The 18,325-nt window shown below is 36.6% G+C and overlaps 1 protein-coding gene across 3 annotated transcripts in view; it reads right to left on the reverse strand.

Annotated features, from left to right (window-relative positions):
* The window catches only part of CDK17 (cyclin dependent kinase 17), a 110,011-nt gene extending 91,933 nt beyond the window's left edge, over nucleotides 1-18,078 (reverse strand). The window contains exon 1 of one of the 3 annotated variants that reach the window (XM_067697605.1): nucleotides 17,075-17,217. The gene's annotated coding sequence lies outside the window, so the exon portion shown is untranslated. Of the gene's footprint in view, nucleotides 1-17,074; nucleotides 17,223-17,946 lie in introns of those variants that run through there. The other 2 variants (XM_067697607.1, XM_067697604.1) reach the window with 2 other exon arrangements.
* Nucleotides 18,079-18,325: the final 247 nt, after the last annotated feature.

The following is an 18,325-nucleotide window of genomic DNA, read 5'->3' on the forward strand; positions in this document are numbered from 1 at the left end:
AGCGCTGATGTGTATTTGCCTTCCATGTACACATTTCACTAGCATTACTATCTCTTTGACATCCTCAGAAACAGGAAAGGAGAAAGGTTTCTATTCTTTTTCTATTATTTCTGTAAGCAGAAGGGATTAAATTTAATAATGATTTTCACTGATTGCTCAAATGACTCTTACCTGTTAATAATCACTGTCCTAGAATGCAATAATTGTTATAGCTTACTGCTCAACCCGACACTGGTTTTGATCCAAAATTTAATTTACCACATTAAAAGATCTGTTCAAGTAAACCAGTCTCAACATTAGAATTATGAGCAATTCTGTTTGTAAAGTTAACCAGATAACTCACAAGTTTATGTCCCTATACACTGGCAAATGATTAGAAATGTACAGAAAATGACTAGTACCCCGTGGTACTAATGAACAGTTTTTCTCTCAGCAAGTGAGATTTAAGTTTAAGTACTTCTTTACACATTAGTTTCTCTAGCAACATCATGTAAGAAGGCATCTATAATAAATTCAATGGAAAAAAGTACCTAAGATTATTAATGTAAATTTAGGTAAAATATATTTTAACTGTTATGAGATCTGGCCTTTTATCAATTTTCTCCTCTTGTGCAAGTCTAAGTAATAAAATGTGCTTTAAATAACAATAACAAGAAAATGAAAAAAGACAAAATTAACCTTTCACATTATACAATTTTTCAGCAATCCTTTTAAAATAAAAGATCTCTGTGAGACTACTAGAAGTTAATATTATCAAGGAAATGATGTCTTTTCCCAATTTTATGTAATAGGAAAAGTAGTTAATAATATGATGTGCCAATCTGTTCTAGTGCTTTATTTACATTAACTCCTTTTAACTACCACAGTAATCCTATAATATTAAGTTATCCCCATTTTACATATCTAAAGAAACTCAGTCACTGAAGAGTAAAACTCACTCAAGGTTACAGCTAGTAAAAGGAAGAGCCAGTTGGAATTCAAACAGTGTAAGACCCTACCTAGTCCATGCTCTTAACTAATATCACCCAGAATAGGGTTTAACACACTGCTTCACTCAATAAACATGAATTGGCTGGGTGCTTAACAGTTTTTATTTCTTCTAGGAGTTACAAAAACCAGTTTTTGAGAAATAAGGCGTGTACTAATCCTTTTTCCTTTCCTTATTCTACTTCTACCTAGACAGAACAGAGTATTCCCTACACTATGCTCTCATAATCATATATTGTACATCGTTTATATAGCATGTTCCTATTTGTTTCTAACTAGTTTAAGTACAAAATTAAGAAAACTTTCAGAGAAAGAAGGATGTTTCGCTGTTTGTGTTTTTAAATCCCGTTTCCTTGCGTAGGACCTAGCTCTAAGAAGGAAGGTCCAGATAAGTGCTGGACAGGACAGAAAGGAGAGCAGTTAAAAAAAAAAGTCACTCTCTAGGGTAACTTATAAAAAAAGAGAGGATCCAAAATTAGAGCATACCTCAGGTAGCGGTTTTTTTGCTAAGCTCTATAAGATTTTATTAGCAACTGTATATAACTTTAATCATCTATTATAATTTGATTTCCATGAAAGACTTATGAGTTGGTACGTATTGCTCTGCCCATTTCTGCAAATGAGAAAAACAGACTCAAAAATGTTAATGAATCTGCCCAAGATCATATAGCTAGTAAGCCTTGTCATTTCCAAAAGAGGTAAGGGAATATAAGAATCAAAGCCTACAGCTCCAAGGCTATTCATAGAAGAAGACAGCCAGGAATAGATTTGAGAAATAGAATTCAGTGAGTTACTACAGCTTAATAGACATAGCCCCTAAGAATATCCAATTGAGAGAGGATGATCAAGGGCAGGATTAGGATCCAATTCCATTTTGCTCTAAAGCAGAGGTTCTCCAAGTATAGTCTGTGGAATCTTTAAAGGTGGGGGTGGGGGGTTCCTCAGGTCAAAATTATTTTTATAATACTAAAAACTTAATTGCCTTTTTTACTTTTCTCTCACGAGTATAAAGTGGAGTTTTCCAGACTACATTTCACAGAATACTGCAACAGAGTGAAACACAAAAGTTGTGAGAAGCCAGCTGTCTTCTATTGAGATAGACATTAAAGAGATTTGCAAATATATAAAACAATGCTACCCTTCTCACCATATTTTTTTAATATTTTCATTTAAAAATATTTATGTTAATTTTTAATGCTTGTTATTTTTAAGTAAGCAGATATTAAAATTAATGTAAAAATTAAAGCATTTTTTTGACTTGAGACCAAAAAGGTTGAAAAGCCACTGATCTAAAAAGCTATGCTCAACCAATCCTCAGATCTAAAATCTGGTCTTCTAAACTGATTTACTCACCAGGATAAGTGGGCTATGTAAATGGAAAGTTCCTGAGTTTCACCATATTACAAATTGCTTAACAACAGAAACATTTTTAAAAATCTTTGTGTTCCTCCTTACCCTCATCACAACACTCATATCAAAAAAAAAAAAAACTTGTTGTATCAATCCAGATTACTTCACTGTACATTTCTAAATTAACACTATATTTTATACCTAAATTACATAAAAGATTCTGTAATACCACATCACCTTAAAATAAACTGAAGGAATGTCAACCCGTAAAACTGAAAAGGTCAGACTTCACCACATGGTGACACATAATGACCTCACTAATGTAAAGACATCCTGTAAGGCTCAGCTAATCATTCACTCTTTCAACCACCTCCTAACTCCAACAGCAGGAAATTTTAAAAGCATTTTAGGAGAAGAATTATGTAAAATATATGTTTAGATATTTAAAAGGTCACATTCTTATGGCTACTGTAAGAATAAAACTTCAATTTCCTTCAAAAATAATAAATCACACAACATATTTTTCAATTACCAAATAAAAAATTATGTAGTCTTTACATGTTGTCAAAGTACAAATTTCACAAAATCTCCTACTTTCTAAATATCCGTGTAGGTTTCACTCAGAATGTTCTTAGCATACTTGGCATAAGATAAATATGAACTTGTTTCTGATGTTTAAAAAAACAAAGTGTGTAGGCAACTTTCTAGCCTTTCTCTCCAATAAACATCTGAACTACATAACTGAATGTGCTATTCTGTCATTCTGTAACTTGTGACACAATAATATTTCACATTTTAAAAAAACTAACACTTTATTAAAGCTTTCATAAGACAGATTCTACTGGATAATGGCCAACTTTCCTCAGCAACAGTGGCATTAAAAATGCCAGCATTCTTTGACCTTCTGGTAAAGTTTTTCTTTGGGGAAGGAAGGGCAGTTTAAGGGGGGAAAAAAACTCTTAAAAGTGGTTAGTTTTGATGATATAGTAAATACCCTCAAAAGAGATCTTCCTAAAGGCTGAATCATGTATCAGTTGATCTCAAATTTTTAAAACTATCATCACCTTCAGAAAAGCCTTCTTGCGATTCTGGAGAAAAACAAAACCAACAAAAAACCAAAAACTTAACCCTCTACACCACATTACTTGCTAAATGGAAAATTAGAAACTGCTCACATACCAATCCTAAGAGGGAGGGAGCATAACAAGCCAATTCACAAGTACACTTAATTGACTTTATAAGATCTATAGTAGAGGCCAGGTTGTAAGATTTCAATCAAAAGATTAAGAAGACAATTTGTACCTGACTAAACTCCACAGCTACAACTTTGGTATTTTCCAAAAGTTTTCGTATTTATCTCTAGCATTTTTTATTCTACTAATTCTACTTATTTAGGAAATCTTTGCATACTAGAAACAAGAAAAGCAAAGAACTAAATTAGATTAACACAACGGAAGAAAGAAGAGAGTAAAATGTACCTTTTAAGAAAAATGAAAAAAAAAAGGTTCAAAGAAAGGTTACCTATGAGGATACAGAAAAATATTTTTAAACAGTAATACCTGAAATTAACTGGAATTCTGACAATACCTGAGTATCTCCCTTAAGTGAAATTAAATGGATTCTAGTTAATCAAAGCTTGAGTATAATAAGGGCCTCGATCCTCTCTGCTTTGTTATTGCTTACTACCTATTCATTCAGTCTTGATCTCAAAAGCTGAGCGGTAAAATGTTCCTACATTTAATTCATACCTGTGGTAAAATGTTAATTACATACATGTTTGGCACTGGTTGATGAAGGGTGTATAGTATACAGGAAGTCCACTTGGTGTAGTAGAAAGTGAGAGTAAGTCTAACACAGGTTCAAATCCTTTTTCCTTCATACAGACACTGGGGAGAGTGAGAAGAACACTGAGAAAGCCAACCTTAGTTTCCTCTTTGAAGAAGGGAATTAACAACTACCTCAAAAGAATGTGAGATATAGATTAGATTGTATATATATTGTGTCTAGCACATAGTAGGCATTCAACAAATGTAACTTCCTCCCAAATTATGAACAGCAAATATACGTACTGTATACAAAATTGCAGGCTACACACCAATGACCTCCCTTCCTCAATCACAGTCAAAATGAGAGATCAAGTAACTTCTATGGGGTCATGTGGGAGCAAGACGGTAAAATTACTTCTAAGAAAATATTCTTAATTTCAAATACCTACCCTGCAAACAGAATTGCCCACTAGGCAATTCTTACGTGAAGAATATCATGACAGAACAAATAGTTCTGTGAACAGTCTATATTTCGTACATTCACAGAACTGTTGAGTGAAAATTCATCACTGGGGCCAATAGATCTTCCTCCATTTAGGCACAAAAAGCTTTTGTGTACTGACCCCCCAACTTTACAGCCACACCTCCAGAGATCACAAAACAATATCCTGGGTTTTTTTCTACCTCTCTGGCCACTCCTCTGTAGGAGGAATGTATTCCCTCCCTCCCTCCTCCTCCTCTCCACTCCTCTCCCTCTCCCTCCCTCTCTCTCTCTCTCTCTCTCTCTCTCTCTCTCTCTCTCTCTCACACACACACACACACACACACACACACACACACACTATAGCCATTAAGCACTATTAAGGCCCGAGTAGATTTCTTCTTACTATGCTTCCTCCTGAGGCAAAGTCACCTAGGCACACAAGTTCAATCTAAAGAGTAACTCCCAAATTTCCAGTCTGATACTTTACTCTTTTTCCTGAGCTGCAGAAACATATATCCAACTACCTACTAGGCTTCATTCCTCAGGCGAAAAAATTTCAATGTCAAACCCCTCACCAACAGAATGTATTGTCTTTGTAGACGGGCCTGAGAATTAGACTTTTTATAAATACATTTTCAAACTTATTGTGGTTCTGAATGGGCACTGAGAACTAAAACCATCTGCACCCAGAGTTTACAGTCTACATTAGCATCACTATTCAGCTGTCTTCAACAACAAGACTTCACTATTCCAGGAAACTCTTGCCCAGGCAGATAAGAATTGCAAATAACTTCATTGTTCACTCCAGGAACTTCCCCAAAACCCCATATAAACCAACATCAGACTATTCAACTTTTCAATAAATAGCAGCAAATGATTGTTCACTTTCCAAAACTCTGAAAAAATCTCACCTTAAAACCCTTGTTTTGCTACGTCTATCAATCCTAAACTATTACATGATCCCTACTAATTCTAATCAAGCTCCTGCACTGAAATACCTGCATTAAAGATTCCAAATCCTCAGTAAATATCCCAACTTCACTCTCCCTCCTAACTTTGCTCTTCTTTTCACCCATACACGTACCCCTCCTCTTCCCCCAGCAGATCCTACCAACTCAGGAAAGGTGGTGTTCTCCTTTACTACAATAAGCAATAAACTCACCATGTTATTTTGGGTAGTATTTTCTAGGAGCCAACATTCCACAGCACTATCAGATAGTTTCTCAAATGTCTTAAGATTCAGTTCAGCAATAATAGTTCATCACAAGTAGTGCGAGGAAACTATGAAACCTTTATAAAATGTTATAAGAAATCAGCACCCTACGTTAGGCAACATCTGCTGACACTATTGCTTCCAGCTTCTTAATGAGTTAAAACAGCTAACTGGCCTGCTAATTAAATTTCTAAATAATACCAAATAAAGAGATTACTAATATCAAAGGGGCCATAAAACCAGTGAGGAGTTCTAAGGAAGATGGAAGATAAATCACAGAGGGGTTTAATAATCTAAACCGTAATCTTAGGAGAAACAGGATGGGGAAAAAACTAAATTAATATATGAATAATCCACAATGCTAATAATCTAGAAGAAAAAATACTGCTAAATATACTACAGTATAACAGTGAAAACAAACTTTAAAGGAGTCTTCATTACTTTAAAATTATTTTTAAACTATGATTTGGAATTAAGATACAATGAAATGCTTAATACATTTTCTAGAAAGTTAAAACTTCATATCCACCAAAAGTAAATGTATAAACATTTCTTCTACTATAAATCATTTAAGGTACGTATAAGACCACAGGCATGCTTACACAGGAGTAATTTGAAAGAAAAGGTTAAGCATTTAAAATGCCTCAATGATTGGGAGGAACTGAAGAATTCAAATTTTAAGATCTAAGTGTAAAAAAGGAAACCACAAGTACTGGAAGAAAATTTGGATGAATTCCTTTATAATCTTGGAGTGGGGAAGACTTTTCCAACTATATTTCAAAATCCAGAAACATTAAAAAATTACCATATAAAAAAGGAAAAAACTTGTGTGAAAAAATATCAAAGAATCTAAACATATATTTGCAACCCATATCACAAATAAAGGGCTCATCTCCCTATAGAGAAATCCTGAAATCAAGAAAAAAAAGGCCAGCAACCAAATAGAAAAATAAAGAACATGAGAGTTCACAGAAAGGGAAAATAAGTAAAATGCCCATTAAACATATAAAAAAAAATACTCAATGTCATTCATAATGAGAGAAACACAATAGTCTGAGTTACACCAGTTCTCATCTATGAAACCGACAAAATTACAGAAGTTTGACAACACATTCAGCTGGTGAGGCTATAAGAAAACAAGCCTCTCATACATTCAGGTAGTAGTAAAAAAAGGTAATTTGGCTATAACAGAATTACAGAAGCCCCTATCTTTTTTTTTAAATAAATGTTTTATTTTATAATAGTTTTAGATTTACAGAAAAATTTCAAAGACAGTACAGTTTCCCTACACCACACACCTAGTTTCTGCTATTAAGATCTTTTATTAGTATGGTACATTTGTCACAATTATTGACCGAAAACTGATATATTTAACTAAAGTCATTCCTTTAGATTTCATTAGTTTTTATCTAATGTCCTTTTTCTGTTCCAGGATCCCATGGAGTATACCACATTACAGTATAATCATCTTCTTAGGCTCCTTTTGGCTGTGAGTTTCTCAGACTTTCCCTGTTTTAGATGACCTTGACAGTTTTGAAGAGTACTGTTCAGCTGTTTTGTAGAATATCCCTCAACTGAGATTTGTCTGATGTTTTTTTCATGATTAGACTGGGGTTATAATTTTGGGGGAGGAAGACCATAGAGGTGAAGTGCTATTCTCATCACATCATACTATTGACATAATTTATGATTGCTGAAGTTAACTTTCTCAGTCTGTTGGGCCTGCTATAACAAAATACCTTAGACTAGGTGGCTTATAAACAACAGAAATTTATTTCTCACAGTTCTATAGGCTGGGAAGTCCAAGATTAAGGCCACTGCAGATTCAGTACTTGGTGAGAGCCCACTTTCTAGTTCACAGACTGCCTTCTCACTGTGTCCTCACACAGCAGAAGGGGAAAGGGATCTCTCTTAGGTCTATTCATGAGGGCTCCACCTTCATGGCATAAGCATCTCCCAAAGGTCCCACCTCCAAATACCACTACACTGGGGATTAGGTTTCAACATATGAATTTTAGGGAAATCCTTGTTCTTGGAATCTAAATCACGCATTTGCTTATGCAAATGTTGTACGTATATGTTGTTCATTTGGCAAAGTAATAGCAAAAGAATAGGTAACAACCCAAAGATCCACACAGGACTGAGTGATCATATATGCAACAAAAGTACTACAACTATTAAAAATAAAGGAATGGGCTTCCCTGGTGGCGCAGTGGTTGAGAGTCCGCCTGCCGAGGCAGGGGACACGGGTTCGTGCCCCGGTCCGGGAAGATCCCACATGCCGCGGAGCGGCTGGGCCCGTGAGCCATGGCTGCTGAGCCTGCACGTCCGGAGCGTGTGCTCCGCAGTGGGAGAGGCCACAGCAGTGAGAGGCCCGCGTACCACCAAAAAAAAAAAAAAAAAAAAAAAAAAAAAAAATAAAGGAAGATCTTTAGATATGGAAAAACCTCCAAAATAAAATAATTTACGTACATTTGCAAAAAGACACACTGGAAATTTAGATTATAGTCTATTTTCTACATTATTTTATGTTCTTATATTTGAAAGGTAATTTTTAAAACATAATAATTGAGATCATAAAGACAGAAAACAGTAAGACACTGATAAGAAACTAAAGTAATTAAACAAGAAGGGCATTAGACTGAGGTGGCAGTAAACAAACCAAAACCTAAGCTACACTCAATACACTTGAATCTGAAGAAATGATACTTAAGAACCAGCAATCACAACCAACCAACTAGGCTTTCCTAAATAAGGTAACCACTTAAGCTATAGCCAATCAAATAACTTCCTTGCTTCGCTTCCACGCCTTCTCTATGAAAACCTCCACCCTAGCTCCTGTTGGTGGAGCACTCCTAACCACCTTTGGCTTGGCTCTGCCTGATTCAAATCAATGTACGCTCAAATAAAGTTGAAAATTTTAATGTGCCTCAGTTTACCTTTTAACAAAACAAACTAAAAAAGCAAGACAAAAACATTCATTAAAGGGAAAAGTAAATAAGTGGAACAGAAGACTTTTATACATCAACTTAAGAAAACTTCCCCCCAAACATGATTAAACTAGCAAATCCAAAATAGAACAGAAAGGGAGAAAAATTAGGATGGAATGATGAAAGTTTTAATCATTTTGCCTTTACTTTAAATTTAAATCCTAGAACAATGACTCTAAAACTCAAGAATTACTTGGAATGTTTTAAAAAAAACCCAAACCCAGAGTATCCAATTCAGTTGCTCTGGGACAGAGCTTGAGATTTTACACACACACACACACACACACACACACACACACACACACACACACACACACACACTCTCACACAGGCTTCTAGCTTTTCTTTTTTCTTTTTTTTTTTTTTTTAAATCAACAAGAGTGCTTCTGAAGCTCAGGTTAAGGCCACTGACCTATAAGAACATAAGATAATAAACAAAAACATAATAATAAACAGTAAACATCTAAGCAGATTTTATGACAAAGGGAAAAACCAAACCAGTTTCTTCTCTTGATGGATAAGTTGTATTACCTGTTATTCTATTTTGACTTCAGAAAAGCTGAGTCACATACAAAAGTCATTAAGAAGGAAAGCAAATATTGCCTAAACTGTTAAGATGTCAAAGAAATGGTATAGCACAAGCCTGAAGAAGGGAAACAGAGCAAATGGTTACACGAAAAATTTGGCCCTAAGGAAAAGCTTATCAATGTGTTCATCAGGAAGATTACAACAGTTTTATCCCTAATGATCATTAGATAAGAAACAACAATGAATATCCTAAATTATTTAGTCCACTAGTCTATACTATTCCCTTCCTGCCAATATACCTACAGGGTACAACATACACCCATTAGTAACACTAACTCACTAACACACTGATTCTCAAATTTGGTGGGAGAGGCATATTAGAAAATCCAGGAGGTATGTACGGTTTAAAAAGCCAGAGATTATTTTGATTCAATTGCCCTTGTGAACCACTTATTTAGACATTCATCAACCTGAAGGAATGGATCTGCAAAACAATTCTAGTACCATAACCAAGTTTTCCCCGCTATAATACAGAGTGATAAAAATAATTGCTAACTGTGAGTGCTCACTAGGTGCAAGGTACTTTGCAAAGTGCTTTATACATATCATTTAATTTCTACAGCCCTATGAAGTAGGTTCTGTCATTCCCAATTTTATAGAAGAAACTGACCCTTAAGAGTTTAAGTAACTAGCTCAAGATCACATAGTTATCAGTTATTACTTGGGGAAGCATTATTATCTGATTTCTCAAATCTGATTTCTCCAATGAATCTAGTTTTTAATCACATACTTACTATATCAGAGATATAATTTAAAACTCAATTTTACTGATAAAAACCTAAATAAAATGTCTTTAATTTTAAAAGTAGACCATAAAGCAGTTTTTATTTAATTACAGTAATTCCAGTGAAAACATATCTCCTGGTCAACTGTATACATAACTATCAGGGTAACAGGAATGACATTAAATGCAGTTCTGGAATGCAATTCTGTATTTTATTTTAATGAATTTAAGTCTAGTACTATACAGTTAAACAGCTGGATTTCATTAAGGATGAAATTTTATCCAAATCTTACTCTTGATATTGACCAATGTTTTTAGACCTTTAGAAATAGATATTTTATTTACATATATTGTAATTTTAGATTCTAATTTGTCTAAAAGATAACAATCTTTGAAGATTACAGCCCTTTTCTCTCCATTTTCACTAACAAGTTAGTACAGCTCACGAGTAGTTAAAAAGGCCCAGTGATACCAAATTATTGCCCCTCCAAATTGGCCTACCAACTGCATCCAAATTACTCTCATACAAACACAGCCTACATGGCCTACATGTAGCACCAACACTCAAAACTTTTAATGGCTTTTTATTTTCTACTGTATCAAAATTAATTCTTGACCCTTTCTAGGTCATAACTAATCTGACCCTAACTTACTAATTCAGTGTTGTTTCTCCTAATTCCATCACTTCACTCACTCAATTAAACAATACATAATATGGGGGAAATACCAAAATTTAAAAAGCATGGCCCCTCTGTAGCACAAAGCCAGACAAAAGGGTAGATGATTTGTAAATAATTAATTACAATACAATATTAAGTACTATAGTAGACATAAATGCTATAGCAGAATCACCAGAACTCTGCCAGAATGGATCAAAGAAGACTTCAGAGGAAGTGACATTTGTCCTCAAAAATGAGAATTTCTCTCCAACTGTCACAGCACTGTAATATCAACACACCAGTTTCCTCATCTTTGATTCTAGCACTGACCACAGTGATGGTATAGAGGAGGCAGGCACTTCAGACATGGATGCACAGATGGATGGACGGATGGATGGAAGGAAAAAAGAACAGAGGGATAAAAAGACAGACACAAACCATCAACAGATGAATGAATAAAGAAGATGTGGTATATATGTACAATGGAATATTCCTCAACCATAAAGAAAGAATGAAATATTGCCATTTGCGGCAACATGGATGGACCTAGAGATTACCACACTGAGTGAAGTCAGTCAGAGAAAAGACCAATATTCTTTTGTAGCACTTATGTGTGGAATCTAAAAAATAATACAAATCAATTTATTTATAAAACAGAAGCAGATTCAGACATAAAAAACAAACTTATGGTTACCAAAGAGGAAAGGGGGGGGTAGATAAATTAGGAGTATGGGATTAACAGATACACACTACTATATATAAAAGAGATAAACAACAAGGATTTACTGTATAGCACAGGGAACTACATTCAATATCTTGTAATAACCTATAATGGAAAAGAATCTTAAAAAGTATATATATAATTGAATCACTTCACTGTACACCTGAAACTAACACAATATTGTAAATCAGCTATACTTTTTAAAAAAAGACATATATAAAGTAAGAATGAATAACTGTTAGATTAAAATAGGGTAAAACTGGAAGTAGTAATTCAGATGAGGCATTCCAAAATCCTGACATGTGAAAGTGGCAACAGAAAAAGATAAATCTAAAAGATGTTTAGGAAATAAAATTAACAAGATTGGGTGTGACTGACTGGACTAGAGGGAGAAGAGCATGACAGAAAAACATAAGAAGCTGCCAAAGGTTTTGGCTTAAGTGACTAGGCTGATGGTGGCGCATTCACTGTGGCTGGGAATAGAGGTAGGGGGGTAATAAAAGAGTTCAGCTCTGGTAAGGGAGTGCCAAGAGGCAATAATATCTGGGAGACAGCTAGAAAAGAACTAAGAAAAAGAGGTCTGGATTAGAAATAAAGATATGAAGATCATCAGCATATAGGTGATAAGAACAAAGCACTAAATACAGATGAGAATGCCCAGGGATCATGTAAAACATGAGAAGAGGGGCCAAGGACAGAACATTCCAGACCACCAATGTTGCCATTATTTCTACCCATTAAAGTATATTTTTATAACGTACAATGACTAACACAATGCTGAGGACATGACAAATGCTTTAAAGGTACTTACTGATTACATCTCTGAATTAACTGAAAAATGCATATTTATTAAGTATAATAAAGCCATAGATAAAAAATCATTTCTTAAAAATAATTCAGTAAGATGGGCTCAAGGGACTAACGTCTGCTTAAGGAATCCAAAACTTACTTCAAAAATCAACAAAAAGAAAAAAAAAATCAACAAAAAGCTTCCTTCTCACCAGAAACAGCAATACAAATCAGTAATTAAAATATTAAAACCTGGAAGTATATTATACTTCAAAAGTTTATTTTATAAAATACTTAAAAATATGTATTAATTAATTTAAAGGATAATGCCTCTAAATTTGGAGTAAGAGCTTCAGTGTTGTTACCTGATAATTTTTCACAAGTATTAATACCAATTTTAACCAACTTTTGTTTATATCATTTAACATTAACACACACTAGTAACAAATATTAACCATCAACTGTAAAAATAGCAGGATTAAATATATGATAAGACCAAAGTGAGTTAGTAATGAATATAGTGAAAGAAAAATTATTCTTGGGTCCTTTTCCCATTGTTTACAAATATGCATACAAAATTTAGAGTATTCTTGAAAGTATTTACACTAACAAGAATGTGCTATTAGGGCTTCCCTGGTGGCACAGTAGTTGGGAATCCGCCTGCCAATGCAAGGGACACGAGTTCCAGCCCAGGTCCGGGAGGATCCCACATGCCGCGGAGCGATTAGGCCCGTGCGCCACAAATGCTGGGCCTGTGCTCTAGAGCCAGCGAGCCACAACTACTGAGCCCGTGCTCCACAAGAGAGGCCACCGCAATGAGAGGCCAGTGCACTGTGGCGAGGGGTGGCCCCCGCTCGCTGAAACTAGAGAAAGCCCGTGCTCAGCGAGACCCAACGCAGGACCCAACGCAGTCAAAAATAAAATAAAATAAATTTATTTTTTTAAATGTGCTATTAAAAAGAGATTTTGTTAACCTTTTAAACTCTTACCACAAACGAAAGAAAGCAAACCTTCTTTCATTGTTTTTCACTTTAATGGACTACTCTTAGGTCAAGTCAATAACAAGTTCTGTTTTTTAAATCTGAATAAGAGATAATGACAATACTAATATGCAATTTATATAAGAATCAGTTTTTAATATAAAAAATGACAAAAATGTACAATTTGGTCTGGTATTTCCATTTTTCAGTGATACATAGCCACATATGAAGTGTACAACTTCAAAGATCAAAATTACACTTTAGTTAATTAAAATATGCAATACCAAACCAAAAACCAGTAAGTACTTATACCTGTATAAATATAGACATAGCTTTTATCTACCTTAAGGCAAATTTTTCCCCAACACTGAAGCAATCTACACAGTATGTATCTGGCGCTATCTTCCCTTTTATGACACATGCTCAAATAATGTGAACTAATTTTAACACATTAAAAAAATCAAAATAAAGGCAATTTTCGCTTACCCCGATATGTCATGGATTTATAAATCTACCTCCTTAAATACAGTATTCAATATCATATGTTACTGCAGAATGTCATGGATTTATAAATCTACTCCTTAAATACCATATTCAATATTATATGTTACTGCAGAACATAACGTTATTTATAGTAGGCAACCCACCTGTTAGATTTACGCATAGACGTCTACTGATTTTCCAAGCTGGCCAAAAGAGAGAGGAAAACAGGCTAGGAAAGGTAAGCGACACTCAAATACATTCAATACATTTTTCTGGTCCTTGGCAATTCCTCTTTTCAGGTCAAATATTTTGCAGATATCAAAGTAGCTGACAACGGGAAGGGACAGTTAGGGAGTCTAGGATTGACATGTACACACTGCTATATTTAAAAAGGATAACCAAGAAGGACCTACTGAATAGCACAGGGAACTCTGCTCAATGTTATGTGGCAGCCAGGATGGGAGCGGAGTCTGGGGGAGAATGGATACATGTATATATATGGCTGAGTCCCTTTGCTGTGCACCTGAAACTATCACAACATTGTTAATTGGCTATACTCCAATACAAAATAAAAAGTTGAAGAAAAAAAAAAAAGCCTGGGAGCAAAATAATGACAAAGAATTCACTGGTGACAGTAAGACTTTTTGGCTCATAGACATTTTTTTAAAAAGTCAGTCTAATAGGTCCTCTCATCACCAGTCAAAGAAATTGCCAACACTGTAGGCTGAACACAAGTTATACCAGGTTTTCTATTGTAGGCAGTTTTTTACCTGACAAATACTATATGAAGTACATATAAAAATGCCATAAACCTACTGTTTATCTTCATCATTTCAAATGCAAAATGCCACAATCAGTTTACAAAATGCATTTAAAATAATTTTTCTATTTAAAAGTTTAAGCAAAAATTACACATTCAAAATTCAAAAAACTCAAAACTATTTTTCCTTCACATGTATGAAAGGGGGCAACTTTTGAAATAGATAAAATACTCTATTTAACATATAATGTCTCTTTTCTACAATACAGCAATACATTCATTGTAATTACACATCATGGAAGTATAAAAGCTATATAAATGAATGCCATGACATGATGCTATTATTTTTATTAAGACTAGAGAACAGTAATAAAGATTCAAAATGTAATGCCCTATAAATATTCAGTATTATTAGACAATAACAAAGAAAATACCACCGCAAAAATTTTGTGTTCATAGAAAATTTTTTTATATTAAGGATCATCATTTTCACTTTTGAATATCCATCTCAGAAGCCACTATAGTTCCATTGTTCACAATAAAATATTTGCAGTTTTTTAGTTAGTACTATTTCACCAATAAAGGAAAAGGAGAAAAACATTACTGAAAATAAGGGGAAAAATAAAAGCCTTGATAGAGTAAATTATTTTATATGCCATCTCTTTCCACCATAATCGTAGGACTAAACAAGTAACTGAAAACTAAATATATCAACATTTATATACTTTAAAATCTTATTCAACACAGCTATTTTGTACTACAGAAAAGATAAAATTTAATATTTCTATTTTAGTAAAACCAATGACTTATTAGAACAAGATTGCTGGTGTACAAAGCTACCACACTGGATCGCTACCATACACTGAATTAATTAATTAATTAGAATTAATTATTCTAATTTCATCTTTCCTTACTATGTATCTCTTTTTTCCTTCAGGTAACCAGAGTACATTTCACAAGCTGCACTATTTCAAATACCTCACACTAAAAGTGACTTTAATGGGCCTGAATCCGAGGATGAGAATAAATTACACATTTTATAAAAGCTTCTTTAAGTAACAGGCAAATTAGGATATTAACAAGACTTTAATTCTTTTTTTTCTTTTAAACAAGACTTTAATTCTTCACACACTCTTTTTACTGATTGTAAAAGTAATGTGAAAATTTGAAAAATAAAGAAATGTATTTTTATTCATCCATAAGTCTCACCACCCAGAAATCTTTGTTAACTTTTTGGTAGATTTCCTTCTAGTGAGAATAAAACTTCAGGTATCTAATTAGACACTAATTAATATGTAGTGGAAAAAAAATCAGCGTATCCTCAATATGACCTTTCGATAAATAAATAAAACATCGATTATTTATGGTATGACCTGTTAATTTCACAAAGAATTGAGGGAGTCCCTCAATTCAGAGACTGGTCCCTAAACTGAAATCCCGTTCACAATTTTTATAGTGTCAACATTTTAATGGCAATAAGCAGCAAGACATGACTGTTCTTACAATGACATCAACAGTAATGTCCCAAACATCAAACAGGCTTTACTTTTCTTTCCATTCATATTCCAATATGTTATTTTCGCTGTTAAAAAAATCAATAATAAATTATATTTGCACAGTAATTTTAAAACAGCTTAAATTCAATGACTAAGTTATTTTCTTTGAAGCCCAGCACTCGAACTTTTAGTGCTCCTGACCTATGAGATAACTTACCAAAAAGGTTATCACTTTTAATTCCAACAATCTCGCTCGTAAAAAAAAAAAAAAGAATATTCCTTAAATATAACCACATTTTTTTCTTTTGTTCCAACCCGTTGTTTATGGAAGTATGCAGGTGCTAGGATTACAAAGACTGAAATGACTTCATCAACAAAGCAACATCTCAACATTAAATAAACCAACTACTTAATCTCATAAAAGAACTGAACAAAATCAATAATGTTAATGCTAGCAAATTTTTTTCTTAAAATGTGGCTGAACCTTATTTCTACCTTCAAGGAAGGCTTTCCTTTACTCAAGGCATCAAAGATCTTAAATCCCATTCATTTTCTTCTGTCCAACAGTCAAAAAAATAAGTCTACAATACAGTAACTCAGATTTGTTACTCTATACGCAAGCGCCTTTTAAAAGAAATCCTTCAACAAAGCCTCGAGAAAGAATCAGCAAAGTTGGAGGAAAGAATTGTCTAAGTCAAGCATTTCCTGATAAGTGACAGAAGGTCTAGCGGCTGCCAGGGATACACTTTGCTGACCCTAGGAATAGTCAAAACTCAAAACAAAATTTGCCACTTTTTTATCTAAAAAGTTAATTTGGTTAATAAGAGCTGATAATCCATGACCAACGACGTGTCTCTGGTGGACACATTAATACAAAGAAGGAGCGCCAGGGATTTCAGCTAAGTGCTTTTGCCATTTTTGCAGAAGAAAAGCTAATTGTTAATGGCCATGTGACATTATAAGATCCCAGAAAGGAAAGGGTGGGAGGAAGAGAGAGGAGTTCAAGGCAGTTCAGGGTCAGAACAAGCTCAGACATCCTGTCATTAGCAAACGTTCCCCAAGCTGAAGGCAAAATACTGCTTACCCAAAAAGGAGTGGTGAGAGGTACGGGGAGAACGAGGGGAAAACCACAGGAGAGTCAGTGTGGCAGGGAGGGGGTGATGGGAGGGAGCGAATCTGGAGCTATCCAGCTGAATTGCGGAGCAAAACCATCGGGCACGAAAACGCTGAGAAAAGCCACTGTGACGGAGACGACAATACTTGGCAGCCCCCCCCCCCCGCCCCATGTGCCCCTCCCCATCGGTTCTTTGGGTTTCCCACATTCCCTCCACCTCTGCTCTGACCCACACTCAGGGGTGTGACTCGCCAGCGGGAGGCTGCCCTGATCTTTGTCTCGGCCGGCTCCTCACGCGAGGGCCCCTCCTCCTCCCGCTCCCCACCCACGCACACCCCCGGCGTCTCCAAGGAGCTGGAAACGCGGTGGCCACCGCCGCTTCCTCTCCCACCTCTCGCGGACCTGCGCCCCTTCCTTCCCCTCGGAGTTGCGCAGCCCGCCCTCGCAGCTCCACCCCCGCCGAGGGGACCTTTGTGTCTCGGGGGACTTTCTGCCTCCTCCCCTCCTCGGCCTCGCGGGGAGACCGGCCTCCCCCGGAGACCAAAGCGGCAGCAAGCGCGGAGGCGGCGGCGGCTGGAGGCGCCTCTCGCGAAGGAGCCCAAGCGTCAGACACTCACACCCCACCCCACGCCCGGAAATGCCCGGGCGACCGGGGTCCGAAGTGAACCCGAGGGGCGACAAACACAAGCGAGCCCCTGCGCCGCGCCGTCCTCCTCAACCTCCCGGCCGGGCCTGAGCCGCCCGCCCCGGCCCCCAGTCCCAAGCACCCTCCGGCCGCTCTCAGCCCAGGGTCGGCGGGGCAGCAGGGAAAGGCCCCGAGCGGCCGCCAGCCGCCAACTCACCAGCAAGTGCGGGGACCGCGTCCCGAGAGTTGGCGAGGCGAGGCGCACAAGGAAAGCGGCTCCTCCGACGCCCGCGGTGACCGGATGCAGGTCCGGGTCCCAGCGACTGGCAGACCCGAGGCGCCTCCGAGGCGCAGGCCTCCGCCGCCGCAGCAGCCTTCCAGCTCACGCCGAGGGTCCGAGCCTCCGGGAAGGGCCGCCGGTCCCTCACGCGTTGTCAAGCCCCCCGGACAACATGGCTCCCGGGCTGCCGAGCCGCGCAGCGGCCCACTAATCCCCTTGGAGGAGCCGCAGCGGGAGTGAGGCGCCGACGCCCGGTTGCGGCGGCCCGGCCGGACACGGGCTCCTTCTTCTCTGGGGCCGGGCCGTGCGAAGCTGA

This window comes from Pseudorca crassidens, chromosome 11, assembly GCF_039906515.1.
Source record: "Pseudorca crassidens isolate mPseCra1 chromosome 11, mPseCra1.hap1, whole genome shotgun sequence".
Taxonomy (NCBI): Eukaryota; Metazoa; Chordata; class Mammalia; order Artiodactyla; family Delphinidae; genus Pseudorca; species Pseudorca crassidens.